Below are 18,346 nucleotides of genomic sequence, written 5' to 3' on the forward strand. Positions count from 1 at the left end.
GCAGCCTGGTCCGAGTCCCGGCAAAGGACGCTGGGGGACACTTGTGGCTTGTCCGCTTCAGAGCTTGCCTGCAAAAGTCGCTGAAAGGAAGATTGGAAAAAACCCAACCCCGACCCCCCAGGCTTTTTGCCAGGGGACTTTGTTGGTATTGCTCTTTAACTGAGCCACGCCTTTAAATACCGACGTGGGTGCCTGCTGGAAGCGGTGTTCCATGTATTTTGTACTCTCTCATGAGACCTTCGTGGTGTCATATTTCCATTGCTGTGTCAATCCAGCGGCAGGGGTGGAGATAATTGGAGGTCCAAGCTGACAGTGTCCCGTGCATCTGTTGTTCATTGATCTATTTGTGGTGTGAAAAACGAGGTTCACTCTCCTGTGAGAATTTAAAGGGTTTAATATAAAGACAATAAGAGACACATAAAATAAAGCAAAGGGGTAATGGCCGGATGCCTTGGCGCTCTGCCAAGAGCACACCTGATGCTCGAGGTGAGTCCTTTTTATACTATTTTTACTGTCTGTTCTCTATTAATATTCAAACTTTTCCCGGAGCTGTTCTGCATGGCCACTCCTTGGTTCCGCCTTTTTAGAGCAGGCGTACTCTTCTGCCTTGCGGTTTTATTTCTTTTGATTCTTGGGGTTGGGCTCGCTAGGTAAGAGTCGATGGTAGGGTGGATCTCTTAATTCTCCAGACAGTCAGGGCTGATTGCAGCTTTGGGCCTCTTTGTCTCTCCGGACAGAGCGGTGATAACGGCTCTCGGACTCCCCTGGCTGCCCGTTCTTCGGGCGGAGTAGCCTTTGGGCCCTTTTGTTCCCTGACAAAGTGTTGATTAGCAGCTTCTCGGGCCTCATCCTCTGTTTGCTTGGAGGTTATCTTACTTGCTCACACTTGCTAACGTTCTTGCTAAAAAGAGAGAAAACTACATCCACACAGTAAAAAGCATTTCTAACATTATATAATATCTACTTTTATACTTGTGAGAAGCCAATATTATAGTATGTGTTTATAACAATCCCCCCTTTTTCTATTTTATAAATCATTTGGCTTGAGCAATAATTCTTTTTTCTTGGCTTCTAATGTCTGTTCGTTCTTTTCACAGATCAATTTGGCTTCTTCGAGAGGGTCTTTTATATCACTTTGTCTTTTTAATACTATAATTTTTTGTGCTGTTCCAGACATAGCCAACTTTGGGTCTGTAGGCATTGCCACAACTTGCATGCCTTGAACTATGCTGGTGATTAGCCGAATAAAGCAGGGGATCAAGCAAGGGAGAAATATTAGACCAGCTGTAGCACTAAGAGGAAGAAACCTAGCTTCTTTCACCATTCTTTCCCCAATATGCCATCCCACTAGTTAGCAGTCATCATTGATTCTCATTTTTGGACCGGTACATGGGCTATTTTTCTGATATTGTTGGCGATATCTAGAACGGCATCCTCATTGTCATTGATTTTTAAACAACAATCCGATGTATTGAACTTCCCGCATACACCCCCTTCTTCAGCCAGTAAATAGTCTAAAACCAGCTTATTTTGATATATTGCACCTCTGGTTTGGTGTTGCTGGCTGACTATTAATTCCATAGCCCCGGCTGTTTCATTGGTTATGATTTCTACAAGAGCTTGGAGTCTGATGATACGATTCAGCATGTAAATTGGGGTTCGATATCCCCAGCTTCTATCTTGTGCCCAGGTAGCTGGCCCATGTGTTTCTAATATTTGTTCAGGGGGCCATTCCTCATCTTTCCATTTTTGGAATCCTCCAATCAAATCTCTTTTATTTCTTTTGAAGTCTTCATAGACAGCTATTTCTAATTGATCTCCCTCTGGTTCTGGTAAAAGGAAAAACCCTGGTTGAATGATTCCTAGTGTACAACTCCCTTTCCAATGTGAAGGGAGTCTCGGGTATGCCCTTTCCCCACATATCCAAAATAAGCCATCTGGTGCTTTCCAATAATTACTTTCTTGTTGATTTATATTCTCCCAAAATTTGGATATTTCTGGGATTCCAAAATAAGGATTTTTCCTTGTGTCATTACACTGAAAGAGTCCAATTTCATTATCATATACACAGTCTCTTCTTTTTTTCTGAGCTCAATACCAAGTTGGTTTTTCTGGGACCCACTACATTGAAGTTTTGTTACTCACTTTATACCTTTTACAGGGAGTGTTTTTTACTTCATTAAGAAAGTTTTTCCCAGTTTGCCAGAGGCATTCTTCCCCTATCACTGTTGAACTTAAAATCCACCCCTCAGGTCGGTTCCCCCCTCTTATATTTGTCCGGTTCCATTTAAGGAGTTCTACTGGGCCTGCGCTGCTACCTTTCCATGGCCATTCTTCTGTCATTAAAGCTCCTCCACAGACCCAGCAGTTGGTTATGTTAAGTTCTTTACTTATCCTCTCCCCCAATTCCACAAACAGGTTTTTTTCCTAACCTTGGGGTTTTTTCCTCTTTTAACTGTTGTTTAAGCTTTGCATACAGGTCCTGACGTGAGGTGAATATAGGGTGAGGTTGCTGTGCTGGCTTTGTATTTTTACTTACCACTTGTTCTTTTACCAAATCTTGGACTGTTCCCCTGGTGGCAGCTGTGAAGCAAATCCATTTTTCTCCTTTTGGACAATTACTTCTTAGTCTGTTTCCACTTGTTCCCAAATTTTCTGTAATCCAATATTTTTCCCCTTTATGCATACAAATACCTAATTTGGACGAGTCATAGCAGTGACTGTTGATATGGGTATGAGTAATAAGAAAGAAGCCCCGGTGTCTTTCCATGTAGAGCTTTCGATAGCATTTGTAACATGGTCTTGCCGGTGTCCCGAAAGGGACCAGGATAAGTGACAAAAGAAGAAATAACAGAGGTCTGGCATGGCTTATACTCCCACCTCCCTTGCCTATGAGGTTGCAACCCATAGCAGGTGTATTGGATCTTCTCGGTGGTGAGTACAGTGGCCAACCTGGTCTTGCCCTCTATTTCCTTGTCACTTCCTTTGTAGCTTTTAGGCAAATTTCTTTTGGCACCTTTTTTCTTTTTTTTTAACTGTAGTATCTTATTATATCTTAGGTATTTCCCATTCAACAGGCACTAGTAATTCCCATCTGCAGAGCAAAGTTATTGCTTTTGTTGCTTATGATTTTGTCTGGATAGGGGGTCGATTTTGTGCTTGGCACCCTTTACAACTAGGGTGTTGATGGTGTGAAATGCTAATTTCCCGACAGTTTAATTACTTATATTTGACCTGGCTGGCATGCCCCATGTTAGAATAATTCAAACAGGGTATATGATGTGGCACTGATGGAAGTTGTGATTCTCCCCCTTCTTAACACAAATCACAGGCTAGAATCAGAACATGAGAGTTCCCTGTTTGATACAGTCCCAACCCTTCCCGTTTGAAGTGAGAATATTCTTCTCCAAGATGTCCCAGAATTTGTCCAGGGGGCACTTGAAACCACTGATATAAATTTGGCTTTTACTTCTCAGTTAGGTGTGATTCTTTGCATATCCCTTGGATTATTTAGATTGTTCTAGTTCATTGCCACCTGGCCTCCGTTTAAGAATCAATTTGGTATCACCTGGTTTGGATATTACAGTCCACTCTTCAGGTTCTTTTACAGGTCCTTTGATTCTGCTGGCATGGATCCACCTTCGTTCCTTGGTCCGGATTGCGGCCTCAGTTGTCAGCAGTACCTGAAAAGGACCCTCCCATTGTGGAGTCAAAGATTGTTCTTTCCATGTTTTTACTAGTACCCATTCCCCTGGATGGCTATTATGAATTTTGAACTCCAAAGTTGTGGTTTGAGGGATCATTCCTTTCAGCTGTAAATTTTCAAGTGTTCTGGCAATTGTGGTGACATATTTTCTGACGCTTATTTCTCCTACTTTATAAGTGGCTGTTTCATGTTGAGTGGTAAGGAAAGGTAATCCGAGCATCATCTCATAAGGAGATACTCCCAGGTCTGACCTGGGCTGTGTTCAGACTCTCAACAGAGCCAAAGGTAAGCACTTTACCCATGACATTTGAGTTTCAATCATTAATTTTGTTAAAGTTTTTTTCACAGTCTGGTTCATTCTTTCTACTCGGCCTGAACTTTGTGGGTGCCAGGGGGTATGTAATTCCCATTTTATCCCCAAGGCTTGAGTTATTTGTTGTAAGATTTTGGATGTAAAAAATGTGTTCCTCGATCTGAGTCTATTTTATTAACCATTCCATATCTGGGAATAATTTGTTCCAGAAGGGTTTTGCATACTATGTTAACTGTAGCTCTAGTAGCAGGAACTGCTTCTACCCAATGAATTAGATGGTTTACTATTACTAATAGGAACTTCCATCTCTGTACTTGAGGAAGTTCAGTGAAATCTACTTGGATACTTTGGAATGGTCGCAGAGCTAACTCACAGCCTCTTAATTGTTGTTTTTCTCATTATTTTCCTATTCACTCTTTGGCAAGTTATACAGTTCCCAGTTATTTGTTTTGCTACCCCAAAGATTCTAATACACCCATAATTTCTCAGAAAATGATCACACAAAGCTAGAGTGCCCCAATGAGTTTTTTGATGTATATCTTCTAATATTCTCTTAGTGAGTGGCTTATTAAGTAACTGTCTCCCATCAGGGAGTTTCCATTTTCCAGATTGATCTTGTTCTCCCCCTATCTTAAATAATTCCTTTTCTTCTTCTTTACTAAATTTGGGGATTTCCAATTCTCCCCTTTCTGGGGTCAGGATTAACATAATTCGTTTAGTCCCATTTTCTGCTGCATCTTTGGCTTTGTGGTCTGCTAGATTATTCCCTCTTATTTCTGGGGTCATCCCTTTTTGGTGTCCTTTGATATGCACTATGGCTATTTCTTCAGGCAATTTTAATGCCTCCAGAACTTCTGAAATCAGGCCTTCATGTATCAGTTCCTTCCCCTTTGAATTTAGTAAACCCCTTTCTTCCCAGATCTTTCCAAAGGTATGTATTACCCCAAAGGCATACTTTGAATCAGTATAGATGGTCCCCTTTTTGTGTGCTAAATGCTCCAGTGCTCTCTTTGGAGCGTACAATTCACAAGATTGCACCGACCAATTTGAAGGTAGTTTTCCTTTTTCGATGGTCTGCATATTTATCCCATCGACTAAGGCATATCTTGACATTCTTTTTCCTTGCAAGCATCTGGATGAACCATCCACATATATTCTTTCCCCTTCTAAGAGGGCTTGTTCTGCTAGATCTTCCTGAAATTTTGTTTGGTATTGAATAATTTCCAAGCAATCATGTGCCAGGTTATCTTTTGGTTCCCCATACAGGAATTGGGCAGCATTAAGGCTTTTGCTTGTTTCTATAGTTAGATCATTACTGTCAATCAGAATTGCTTCATGTTTTAATATCCTGGAGTCTGTTAACCATTTTTCAGCTTTTTGATTTAGCACATTTCAGACCGCATGGGGTGTGTATACAATCAGTTTACTTCCAAAGGTGAGCTTATGGCTCTCCTCCACCGAAATAGCAGTAGCTGCTATGGCTTGAATGCATACTGGCCAGCCACGGCTTACTGGGTCCAATAATTTAGATAAAGAAGCTATTGGTCTTCTCACTCCTCCCCATTCCTGGACTAATACACCATGAGCTACTCCATTTTCTGCATTCACATATAAATGAAAGGGTTTTTCTAGTGAGGGTAAGCTTAGGGCTGGTACTGAGGCTAGTTTCAACTGCAGTTTTTCTAATTTATCATCATCATTTTTGGTCCATTGTATATTGTCTCCCCCTGTTAATTTTTCATATAAAAATTTTACTGCTTGTGTATATCCTTTAATCCATAGTCTGCAATATCTCAGTAGCCCCAGCAGCCTTTTAACCTCCTTCTTTGAAGAGGGAGTAGGGAGGGATAAAATCCCTGTAATTCTTTCAGGACTTAGTTTTCGGCTACCTTTGCTTATCAGGTGGCTGAGATATTTTACTTCTGATTCCACAAACTGTAATTTCCTTTTTGATGCCCTTAGTCGCTTTTCCTCAAGAAAATTTAGAAGCTTTATAGTAGCTTCTTTAACTTTAATTTCACTTTCTCCTGATATTAGAAGATCATCTACATATTGGATAATTTATATTCCTGGGGGAGTGGGGAAGGTTTGTAATAGTTCTCCCAAGGCTTGCCCAAATAAATTTGGGGCCTCACAATACCCCTGTGGCAGTTTAGACCACCTCAATTGGTTCTTTTCCCCTTGTGTTTGGATCTTCCCATTCAAAGGCAAAAATATTTCGGCTTTCCTCTGCCAGTGGGCAGGCCCAAAAGGCATCTTTAAGATCCACCACACTAAACCACTGATGTTGAGGTGGATTTTTGCTTAAAAGAGTGTAGGGATTAGGAACCATAGGGTAGCAGGCCCGTGTTCTTTTGTTTACTTCTCTTAAATCTTGCACTAATCTATAATTTCCATCAGATTTTTTTACTGGGAGAATAGGGGTATTATGAGGGGATTTACAAGGTTCTAGTGTCCCATCCTTTATTAATTCTTCTATTACTGGTTTTAAGCCTTTTCTCCCTTCTAAAGATATAGGGTACTGATGTACACGAATGGGACATTCTTCTTTTTCAATTGTGACCCTTATGGGGTCAATATCTAGTCCACCCCTATTCCCTTCCCTAGCCCAAATATCTCTGTTAATTTTTCTTTCATCTTCTTGGCTAAGTTTTAACACTTTGGCTGTCGTTTTCCCTTCTTCTGGTATGACTCCAATCCCCAGCTGGATTTGTAAATCCCTTCCCAATAAATTGCTGCCAGCCCCAGGAACTGACAAAACATCCCCTACCCCTATTTTTGTTTCCCCTTCAATAACCACATCTTTAATGACAGGAACCTTAAATCCTTCCCCCTTTGCTCCCGTTACTTTTACCACATCATTACTTACATCACATCCTTTTGGAATATTCATCGCACAAGTCCTTTCTGCCCCAGTGTCAACTATAAATTCTAATACATCCTCTTGGGGACCTACTTTTAAAGTTATCAAAGGCTCCAGATGGTATTTATCCCCCAAAAAAATAGAGCCCATGACTTCCCTATTTTTATTCTGTGTGTGTCTCTTGAAATATTTTCAGATCCCTCCTCAGGTGGGGGCATTCTCTTTTATAATGCCCCTCTTCCTTGCAATAGAAACAGGCATTCCTGGGTTGTTCTTGGAATCTTGACCATGCTGAAGTTTTATTTTTCTCCCTTCCACCATTTCTGAACCCTGAATGTTTAGGAGTGTTACCTGAGGGCTTTTGATTTAGATTTTTTTGAAAGGTACTTTCTCGCATAGTGGCTATCATGATCTTTGCTTCCACTTTGGCTTTTTCTTCATCCCTCTGGACACATATCTTTTGAGCTTCCCTTACTAGGTCCTGTAATGGTTTCTCGTACCAGTCTTCTATTTTTTCCAATTTTTTCTTAATATCTGGCCAGGCATGAGTGACAAAGTTAACTCTTAGCAAGGCTTGCCCTGCTATGGACTCTGGGTCTATCCCAGAATATTGTTTCAGATTCTTTTGGAGCCTCTCCAGCCACTGTAGGGGTTTCTTCCTTCCCTTGCTGCCCCTCAAAGGCCTTTCTGACATTTTGTCCTCGGGGTGCCCCCTCTTTTATTCCCTTGATTATCAAATTATGATAATCATTCATATGTGCCCTCCCAGCTTCATCATTTTGGTTCCAGTTAGGTGGTGTAATGGGCATTTTCTGATCCCTGGGTGGACCTTGTTGATTTTCTCTTTCCCAAATTTTTTTTCTAGCAATTCTAATCATTTCTCTTTCTTCTTGGGAGAATATTATTTTCATTATTGATTGCATTTCTTCCCAAGTGAAAATGTTGGGACCTAAGAACTGATCCAACTGTTCGGCTGTACCTATGGGGTCTTCTAATAGTCCTGTAATTTCTTTTTTGAAATTCCTAACCTCTGTAGAGGTTAGAGGGGCATTCACAAAGCCGGTTCCCCCTCCTCCCATAGGTACTTCTCTTAACGGAAATAAATGAATTTCTCAGCTTCACTCTGTTTGTTTAGCAATGGAGGGATTGTTGGGCTGCCTCTGAGCCTTAATGGCGCCTCTTGTATTCTGGTATGGTGCTCCTTCATTAAGAAGAGGGTTTATTTGGGAAGAAAGCACTGAACTCTCCTGGGGAGGAGGGGCAGATTCAGAGTCTGGCGCTGAAGCCGAATATTCTGAGGTGCAGAGGGTGGGGGTGAGGTATGGCAGGGAAGCCAAATATTCCGGAGCGCAAGAGGCGGGGACCAGTGCTGAAGCTGGGTTTCGCAAGGCAGGAGAGGTGGGGGCTGAAGCCAGCACGTGTGACGTTTCCCTTGATTCAATCGAGGGTGCTGGGATTCTCGAGATACATGGGAAGGGTGGGAACCCTGGCATGGGCGAGGGCAGGGCTCCCCCCCAACTCCATTGAGGCGGGAAGGCTGCTGGGGGAAAGGCCCCCGATGCGAGCGGAGAGGTGGCTGGCAGGGGAAACCCCGGAGCCGGGGGGAGGGGGGGCAGCCTCTGATACTGGTGGTAGAGGCAATACTTCTAAAGGGTCCCAGCCTTTTTTCTCTTCTGTTTGCTTCTCCTCTGGGGTTTCTGATATTTTTAAGACTTTGGTTCCCAGAGGTTTTGTAATTCCTGTCTAGCAAGAAGCATATTCTCCCTCCTCAGGGTGAGATGGCTCTTTTGAATTTACAAATACATTTAGAGCCTGGCAAATCCATGCCTCATCAGACCCATATTTTGGCCAGTACATATGATCAGATCTGATTTCTTTTTTTACCCACTCTTTCATGTAGAATTGAATCATTTTTACTTTACCTTTTCCTTTTGTAGAAGGATCAGTTTCCCAGTTTTGTGAGTTTGACCCCGAGGGGACTGTCTTGGGGTATATCCTCTGGCACCCTTTTATAATTTGAACTTAATTTACTAGGTTGTTGTCCCATTTTTCCAGGAGTTCTCTATTCTAACTTACTTAAAATACCGATTTATCCCCCCCTTTGAAATACTAATTCATTCTTTTAAAACACCAATCTTCACTGCTGTAAAATACTACCCACCCTTTCACAGTACAAAAACAAAAAAAAAATTATTATAGCCCACCTTCCCCAAAAACAAAGTTAACTTCTAATTACACAGTTTTTCATTCACGCATTCACTCTTTTTTACTATTTGTTCACTTACTTGTTCTTACTCACAATAGAATAATAAGGTACCTCTTTCAAGTCACTTGTTAGTATCCACCCATGGGTATGATATAATCCTTAGGATTCTGGGTGTTCTTGGATTTCCCTCAACCCAGCACTGCTGGCATCCAACCCCAAATTCTCTTGGGGTAACTTTAGACCCTGGGTGCTCTTGGAGTTTTCCTCAACCCAGCATATCGGGGGGGGGGGGGGGGGCGTAGCTCCCAGTTTGCAACCCCTTCCCTGGGACCCTGTCCCAGTCACTCTGGGAGATTTTCACTCTTTTTATCTCTCGCTTCGTCTCCTCGCTGGCCGCCATTCTCGCGAACAAGACGGAACTGCAGCACTCAGACTACCACACTCGCTTCGCAGATCTGGGGGCAACCAGTCTGCGTCTCATTCACACACACTCATCTCCCGTAACCACCCCCTCTTTCTTTGGACAATACTTACCGGTCCTTTTTCTTTTCTAGTGTCTGTGGGATTTTTGTTGAGAGCACTCCCTCTCATTTGCTTTATTTTTGTGTCTTTCTTGTCCTCCGGGTGTTGCCCTGCTGCCACCAAACAGCACCAGAGGATGCTAAGCAAGGATCCTGCCAATGTGGGCGGGAGGCGCCTTACCCTTACTTTTTGAATCCTCCCATGCTTTTCGGAGGCGAGGTGTAGATCCGGGACGAGCCCCCAATTGTGAAAAACGAGGTTCACTCTCCTGTGAGAATTTAAAGGGTTTAATATAAAGACAATAAGAGACACATAAAATAAAGCAAAGGGGTAATGGCCGGGTGCCTTGGTGCTCTGCCAAGAGCACGCCTGATGCTCGAGGTGAGTCCTTTTTATACTATTTTTACTGTCTGTTCTCTATTAATATTCAAACTTTTCCCGGAGCTGTTCTGCATGGCCACTCCTTGGTTCCGCCTTTTTAGAGCAGGCGTACTCTTCTGCCTTGCGGTTTTATTTCTTTTGATTCTTGGGGTTGGGCTCGCTAGGTAAGAGTTGATGGTAGGGTGGATCTCTTAATTCTCTAGTCAGTCAGGGCTGATTGCAGCTTTGGGCCTCTTTGTCTCTCCGGACAGAGCGGTGATAACGGCTCTCGGACTCCCCTGGCTGCCCGTTCTTCGGGCGGAGTAGCCTTTGGGCCCTTTTGTTCCCTGACAAAGTGTTGATTAGCAGCTTCTCGGGCCTCATCCTCTGTTTGCTTGGAGGTTATCTTACTTGCTCACACTTGCTAACGTTCTTGCTAAAAAGAGAGAAAACTACATCCACACAGTAAAAAGCATTTCTAACATTATATAATATCTACTTTTATACTTGTGAGAAGCCAATATTATAGTATATGTTTATAACTGTGGTGTTCATTTCATCTGGATGCAGAGTTGAGCTTTTTAGGCAGACGGTGCCCCTCAAACCACAAGGCTTATTTAAACCTTATACACTATTTTTTGAAGATGCAGGGTGGGTGAGGACTTTTTCTTGTTGCTGTACTAGGGAATGGAATGCAGGAGGTTCCTACAATATTGTCATCGAGGTTGGAATGTTCAAGGATATCAGTGTGACGATTCTCAAGGATGAATCTTGCTCCCGGCAGTCTGTAGCGTGGTAGAGCAGGACACGACGAAGCAGGGTGTGAGGCACAGGCAGGGTAGGAACAGTGAGGTGCTTCATGCTGGCAGCTCAGTTTGGTGTTGCTGATGTTTTCAGAGTGGAAGCAGATTGATTTGGTTCCGGTGCACTGGAACAGGATCCAAACCTTAGAAAGTATTTCTTTGTCCTCAGGCTGAAAAATATTGCTGTGCAGCACTTGTTCCCTTGTACCTTCAGTTCATTGTGGAAAGCATTTATTTTAGTGAGCAAATGTTGTTGTGGCTGGTGCAGTGAAAAGCAGAAGAGTTCTTGATAAGATCAACTTGGAGAGCTGAAGTGCCAGCCAAAACCTTGCTGTGTTCCGCTGTGATGCCACTGAGGGAGGAAAAGAGTGAGTGTGGAAAGCCTTGAGCGGAGTGGTGGGAAATGGGAGGAGAGGAAGAGTCAGGCTGATATGCAGAAAAGATTCCACTACTGGAATAAGTAGTAAAGTATTTTTTATTATGTATGTTTATTCCAGCGCTGGAACACATGGGGGAATAGTTCCTCCAAAGTCATGCATGCCGACAGCTGCATTCAGCTTGGTATATATCGGGTTACAAGTTCCATATTCATTAAGTTTCCCAATATGTCTATACCTATTCATTGCCTAGCCTCGCCTTGTATTACAATGAGCCCAAAAGTCATTTATGTCTGCGTTGCGCTTGCGCAGTGTTGTCTGGTGGTTGTGGGCAGGGGTCTCCGGAATGAAATAAGAGTCTTCCTCAGATGAAGTAAAGGGTCTTCCTCATCCTGAACTTTTCACCTTGCTTCCATGTGCATGCTCTTTATGTCCCTGGCCCAAGTCTAAACTTCAAGACTGGTTTGAGTTAGTTTTAGGTTAAAAACAGGATCTTTGGTCAAGATTCCTTCCCTTTATCAATAGTCTTCTATCTTCTCATCTTGCTTTGGTAGGCGCAATAAGTGTTGAGCAAGTTGTATGCATTGCTTTTAACAAACAACTTCTTAGCAAATCATTTAACCTCTGCTTCCCCATCCCCCCTGATTAAGGGCTAAGTATGGATTTAAACTGGGCCAGGTGTTAGTGTAGGAAGAGACATTTAACTGCAATTTATTTGTTTCAGGAGGCGTCTCATCATTTAGTCTGCTATTTAACAGTTTCCAGGCCAGGTTAATTGTAGTGGAAGACAGCAAATGAAGCCAAGAGACTCAGTTAGGATGTCCCAGGTCCCTGCCAAGCACAGATTACAAAAAAACCAAACCCTGGGATTACAAAAATACTAAAAGCTAATCTTAAAAAATACTAAAAAAACAGCCTACCAAAAAGTAGGTTCAAAAATACTAGAATAACATTGTTTCAAAATAAGAGAAACCCAAATTTCAAAATACCAGAAAACCAGGTTTCAAAATCTCAGTTTTAAAATACTAGATTACCAAATTCCAAAAGACCAAAGTTACCCTGTTTCAAAATTGCAAACTACCAGGTTCCAAAATACCACTTTTTTTCCATTTCATAATAGCAGAATCTCAAGTTCCAAAATATCAAAATGACTCTGTTTCAAGATATCAAATTGCAAAATACCAATTTTCAGATGTCTTATACAGGCAGGATTCCCAAACCCACAAGAATGCAACATTGTCAAAATGGGATCCGTGCTACCAAAATGGATATTTTATCCTCTGAAAAGCTTTCTTACAGTGACCATCAACACAGGTATTTATTTTAATTGCACAGCCAGATGCAATAAGACTTTTACTTCAAAAGCAAACACTCACAGTAGTTTTCTGCTTAGATCGTGTCCGTGAGGACCAGCATTTGGGCCGGAGAGCTGCAGTTGGGATCAAAGGATGGAGTCAATCTGCTCCCTGCAGATGCACAAGGAAAGATCAAGTAGCAGGCAGAGGGAGTATTTATAAACAATATCAATGTTTCACTGAAATTCAGGGTGGACTGGTGATGGGTGTGCCTGCCAGGATCAGCCATAAACAACCCGGCCAAACCCCCGACCCCTCAAGGGGTGCGTCAAACACTTCAACAGAAACGCAAGTCAGTAATGATTATGGAAGAAAAATTACTGGTAATTGCTTGTGATCTGTGGGGAATTTCCTTGGTAGTTACAAGTCTAGGACATACGGAATTTTGAAGGCAGGATCCCAATTTTGGCCACGGGCACCCAGATGAGAAGGCCAGTCCTTTTCCACGGAAAGGAAAGCCCGGCACCCCAGTGTTTCGGGGGTGGACGATGGCCCGCGTAGGGGAGGGAACAACCGGCAGGACCATTCTCTGCCTCATCCCTGCACTCCAAGATGCAGCAGCCCCAGGTGCGACCAGTGAGAATGAGGAGGGGGTGGCTCCTGCCACAGGCTGCTTTCAGAGGGTTCCCCGAGCACACCTATGCAGGGAGCTGCCAGTCGAGAGGGGCCAACGGAGGCATCTTGAGAGCCCCTCTGGGAACAACGGTCACAGCATCTGGCAGGAGCTGGGAAGTTGGCCAGATGCACCTGGGTACAGAACATTGCTTCAAGAAGATGCCCAGGGAAAAACCTTTTTGCCAAGGGGCGGCACTTGAGCAGGCAGGGGAGCCTGTGAGGTCCCTTTCATCTCATCAGCCCCTCTCCAGAGCCCCCAGTCCCTCCCCAGTGCCCCCAGAAAAGAGAGAGTTATTAGGAGAAAAGGGGCTTAAATTGAGATAATCAGCTTCCTTTTCCATAATTGTCTGTGTTAAAATTGTGGGGGAATCCGCTTCCCCTGTCATTTTAATGGTCTCATTTGAAAGAAACCCTGCATTTTCCATACTATCGGGGTATAAATTGACAGGGAATCCTCACTGTCCATTACTTTCCAGTTTAAATGGAAGGGGAAAACCTTTACAATGCTCTTTTATGCGTTTGAATTAAGGGTAGCTTCCCCCTTTTCATTGTCCTAAGGTTTAAATGGAGGGGGAAGCCCAGTTGTCCCTCCTTTTTAAAGGTTTGAATTGAGGAAAAATCCCCCTTTTTCCATCGCTGGAGAGATTTAAAGTGAGGAAACCCCTCTTTTCCCAATAGTTTAGGGGACTAAATTGAAGGGGAGAAGCCATTTATTTGCCACTGTATCAGTTTAAGTGGAGGTAACTGCCCCCCATTCCCTCATTTTAAGGAGTTCAACTGAAGGAAGCTCTCCCTTTTTGAGCATTTTAAGGATTTAAATCTGCATTTCAGGGTGCTCCTACCCGAGCCCTGGTACTGAATGTCATATGGGAGTGAATCTGTCACAGATGTAACCCTAATGCCACCTGGGAGTGCATTAATTTTTCTTGTTTTTATTTATAATGTATATAGCCCTAATTAGAGATCCCAAGGAGAGTTACATCATTCATACAATTACTATTCTTCTCTACCTTACTTAGTCACATGTGGAATACTACTTATTAATCACTAGGGAATATTTATCCAAGTTAGGAACAAATTATCCAAGTTATCTAGCTGTGCTGCCAAAACACAGTGTTTTATTTCTTACCGGTTTTCTGCCCTTTTGCTTGATGTTGTTGAAGCAGAAAAGAAAGTGTCATCATTTCCCTGAAGAGTTTTCTTCTCTATTGAGCCCTTTACTCATCTCGAATTTAAGTCAGAGGAGCCAAATGACCACTGCTCCTCCAAGGGCTTTTATACCTTGCGGTATTTGCCTTCTCCCTTTTCCCGGGCATTGTGGGATTGAGAGGTGGGCCCGGCCAGAGCTATATCAACCCCAGCCTTTGGCAAAGGGCTTCATTCTCTCCCTGGGAGTGACTGTGACAAGAGCTTTTCTCTTATTTCAATGAAAGGGATCTTTCGGCTTATCTTAGCTTGTTTTCAGTAGGTGCTTTTGGTGTCTAAAGCATCAGAGACCTTGAAGGCACTGTGAAGAAGATAGCATTGAACACAGAGAGTATATAAGTTCACAATTTTTGGTTGTGCATTCAGGGGTGATAAGGTGCTTTTGCGATTTCTGTTTTTGTTCTTGTGTTTTTTTTAGGAGTTGTGTAACTTCCTGCAATTCCAGATTGCGTTGAGTGGGATACTTCAATTTTTTTCAGCAAATGCATTGTGTCCCAAAAGGGATTTGCCCCGTGTCAAAGATGATGACTGAGATCGAGGCTTCTAATAGGTAAGTCAAGGATTGTGACTGGGAGAGGGAGGGGTGTGCAGGGTATTGGACTAGGGGTTACCGTGGGGAGGTTTTGAAGGCAGCACAGTAGGAAACAGTGTCCATTTGGGGCCCAGTAAAGCTTTTCTACACGTGCAGCAGGTGCATTTACGTGCGTCTTACGGCCCACAAACGCATCCACTGCGCTCACAGAAATGCCTCGTAACTTTGTCTCTCGCTAATGCAGGTGCCCATCATAATAACAGCCACAGCCTTGATATGGGCTAAAGCCAGAGACTTGAGGACCTAGGTGCACTTAGGAGCGAGCGAGCGGCTGACTTGCTGGGATTTGGCCCATGTGCTCCTAAACTCGTCTATTGATTTTGGCTCTTTTTTATCCAAGAGGCTAACCAGCAATTGCGGGGCCTTCCGAGATGGCCGAGGCAGATTTATTTCGCATCCAATGCGGATGCACATCGCGGATCATTTGAAAGATAAGTTGGGGGCCACAACCTGGGGATGGGATGCCAGCAGAGCAGCGGGTTAGAAATTCCTGGGAGAGATTTAAAAATTAGCAGAGGGGCAAGGGAATGTCCTTTAAGGGGCTTTTTTGGACAGCTAAAGAGAGCAGCTCTACTTTTGATTGCAACCATAGGACATGCAGAGCAGTTCCTGTCAGTCTTGTGCTGTCTAGCATGCTTTTGGGATCCCTTGGATCAGATATCTTTGCCTTTTCGCCTTGAGGGCCTTATCACAAGCATTGGCTGCCATCTCTAGGTTCTTGAATATTTGTACTTCTCGGCATGATGCCGATATAATTTGTTCTTTTACCGGCGGGCTCAGCTACATCTTGGAATCACATCTTGGAATCGCATCTCAGAAGCGTCGAGTCGGGTGCCTTTTGAGGCCTTGTTCCTGGCTCTATTGCCATCCATCCTTTGCAGCCGTGAGATGTCGTGTCCTGGGGCTTGTCAGACTGTAAGGATATGGGGAACGTTCTGAATGTAGCATTGTTTCGCAGCCATCTTGATCGTCGTGACCGACAGTCCTTCTCACAGGTCACTGTTACAGTTTTTTTCTTCTGCTCCTTAGAGCCTCCACCATCGCCATACCATCAGTCATCTCTTTGGTTGTTGTCTCGGTCCTTGCCATTATTCTTCTTCCCGAGAGCTTTTTTTATCATCCTAGTGTTACACTGTTTGTAGCATAATGTGTCAATTGAGTTTGTGTTTAGCCTGAAACTGCTCTGCCCTGTGGAGTAGACTGGGGGGGTAGGTGGAGTAGAAAGAAGACTTTACGGGGAACTTTTTGCTTTGTTTGGCCACCTGAGCCACACCTCAGACGGAGCAATCGCAGCCAGTTCATGTGAGGTTTGTTGGAGGCATGGGAGAGGTACTGCAGTGTCTCGCAGTTTTCTAGTCCTTTGTTTTAATGCACGCTGTTTACGGCTCCTAGATGGTTTGATTGGAGAAATGAGAACTTGGGGAAGGCTAAGCTTTCCCTGTGTGCCTGAGTGACTTTGACAAATAATTTTTTTTGCAGAGGGATAGGATGTAAACCAGATACAAATGGAGGAGGCCAGAGGAGCACAGCAATGAGGTGGGTTGGCACCTGAAGCCCAAGCTCCAGCCAGACTTTCTTCAATGCTTACCCCATTGTTTGGCTCTTTGTTTCATTAGAAGATGCGAAGCGCTTGGTACGGCCAGGTACTGGTACTGGGGGCACCATGAGCCAGATGAGTATCGGTGACTGAGATGAGTATTGATTCCGACACAGAGCCGGATGTTACCGGAGTTTTAATGTGTTAGTGATAAAACGATAAGCATCCTTTGTTTTTTTGTGTTTTACAGGTGGTCTGAAGCGTTCCAACCACTGGTCCAATATGACAGTGGCCCTTGTGGAAAGAGGTCACGGTCAAGCGGTTTCAGACGGAAACTAATCCGGCAACGCGATGCTTTCGGACCCTATGTCGGTACATGCCTTTCCGTTTTGTTTTGCCCTGTCTCCCCCGGGAAGGTCCATTGTCATTCAGCTTTTCAGGGGAGGTGTAAACAGTGGCTATGTTACCAGATTGTTCTTTGTCTTAATTTTTAGGAAGTAAAGCCAGGTATCACCGATCAATGTCAAATGAGTGAGGTGAGCAGTGACCGGTGGACAGAACCAGTTGTTATTGCATGGTTGCCACATTCCGGTGCAGCTCTAAGCATCTGTTGTTTGTATGTTTAAGGTAGTCCACTTTTTTATGCCGAATCGCCTTGCCTAGCGGCTGATGGACCCGGCTCACCGCCATCGTGAGCCCGTTGGAAGTATCATGGGACTCTGTGACGGAGCCTTGACCCTTTCCGTTTGAAGGTGCCCTCCATGTTGCATTTGGCAATGGCTGATGATTTGCGGCAAGTCGGGGAGGGGGGGAGGAGGAGCGAGGGTCCCCTCAAGTTTCAGCAATGCCATATGGCCTTGTCTCCTCTTATCTCAGGTATGCCCTGTGATGGTGGCGTCAGACTCGGAGTGCAGCTGGAGCATGTGGCCCGAGGGCCCTGGCCATCTTAGGAGACAGTGAGTACAAGAATTGTTGGGTTTTGGCCGGTGTGCCACTAAGTTCACGCCTTGATGTTTGGTTTTCTTTCTTGTAGCCAACTAAGAGACAATGGCCTGGCAACGGCTGGAACTTCCCAGATGGCGAGGTGGCCTTCTTTCACACCTGATGCAGATTTGCATTCCCGGACCTCCGAGAGATAAGTGGAGGGCTACGCCTCACAGAGGGGATGAGAGCGATGTGGCGAGTCAGGACTCCCCGGGATGGATTTTTGAATTAGCTCTGGAGACGGGGATGTCCAAGAAAGGGCCCCTTTAGGCCACGTAATGGGAAAGTCTCATTTTTGATCACAATGCTGAGGCGTGTAGGACAGAACAGTCTCGGTGCGTGTCGCATCGCTCGTCTATCGTGTGTTCTGCGTCTTTTGGGCTTCTTGTGTCATGTGTCTTTTTCCTTTGCCCTTCGAGGTGCTGGCGGCCGTTCTTCTCACTGGGAGTTTCTCTCCGTGTTGCACCCCTGTGTTCGTCACGTCCCGTGTCACAGGGGCCAGCGTGGGTTTGGCCCGGAGCTGCTCTGCCCTGCTGCATAGTCTGGCGTTATAGGTGCGATAGGGCAAAGCCCGGGGACTTGAAATCTGTAATGCGGGCTGTAGTTGCCATCTAGATGGTATTCCTAGATTGACATAAGGTGTCTGTAGCCGTTAAGTTCTCATGCAGCACTTTTACTTTTATCGTCACTGTCTTTCAGACGCAGATTGATTATATCTGTGGCGGAGCGCTCCATACCAGGGGAGGGGGTTCCCACAGGAAGGTGAGTCACCGTTTGTGTTTGTAGGGCAAGGGTAAATGGTGGCTGTGTTCCAGAATTGTTCTTTGTCTTTATTTTTAGGAGGAAAAGCCGGATCTCAGCAGTCCATGTCAAGTGAGCGAGGTAAGCCGTGACGGGTGGAAAGAAA

The 18,346-nt window shown here is 44.2% G+C and overlaps 1 long non-coding RNA gene across 5 annotated transcripts in view; it reads left to right on the forward strand.

The window, feature by feature from the left end:
• The first annotated feature begins 445 nt into the window (after window positions 1-445).
• Window positions 446-18,346, forward strand: part of LOC121661396 — a 74,523-nt gene continuing 56,622 nt past the window's right edge. The window contains exons 1-8 of one of the 5 annotated variants that reach the window (XR_006014962.1): window positions 446-486; window positions 16,398-16,561; window positions 16,706-16,827; window positions 16,950-16,991; window positions 17,083-17,207; window positions 17,332-17,411; window positions 17,489-17,993; window positions 18,139-18,321. This is a non-coding gene — a long non-coding RNA (uncharacterized LOC121661396). Of the gene's footprint in view, window positions 487-14,196; window positions 16,601-16,705; window positions 16,828-16,949; window positions 16,992-17,082; window positions 17,208-17,331; window positions 17,412-17,488; window positions 17,994-18,138; window positions 18,322-18,346 lie in introns of those variants that run through there. The other 4 variants (XR_006014961.1, XR_006014960.1, XR_006014958.1 and 1 more) reach the window with 4 other exon arrangements.

The sequence above is a fragment of the Corvus kubaryi genome, unplaced genomic scaffold (genome assembly GCF_017639235.1).
Source record: "Corvus kubaryi isolate FWS band 111438036 unplaced genomic scaffold, C.kubaryi_AGA036_p1.0 37149, whole genome shotgun sequence".
NCBI classification, from domain to species: Eukaryota; Metazoa; Chordata; class Aves; order Passeriformes; family Corvidae; genus Corvus; species Corvus kubaryi.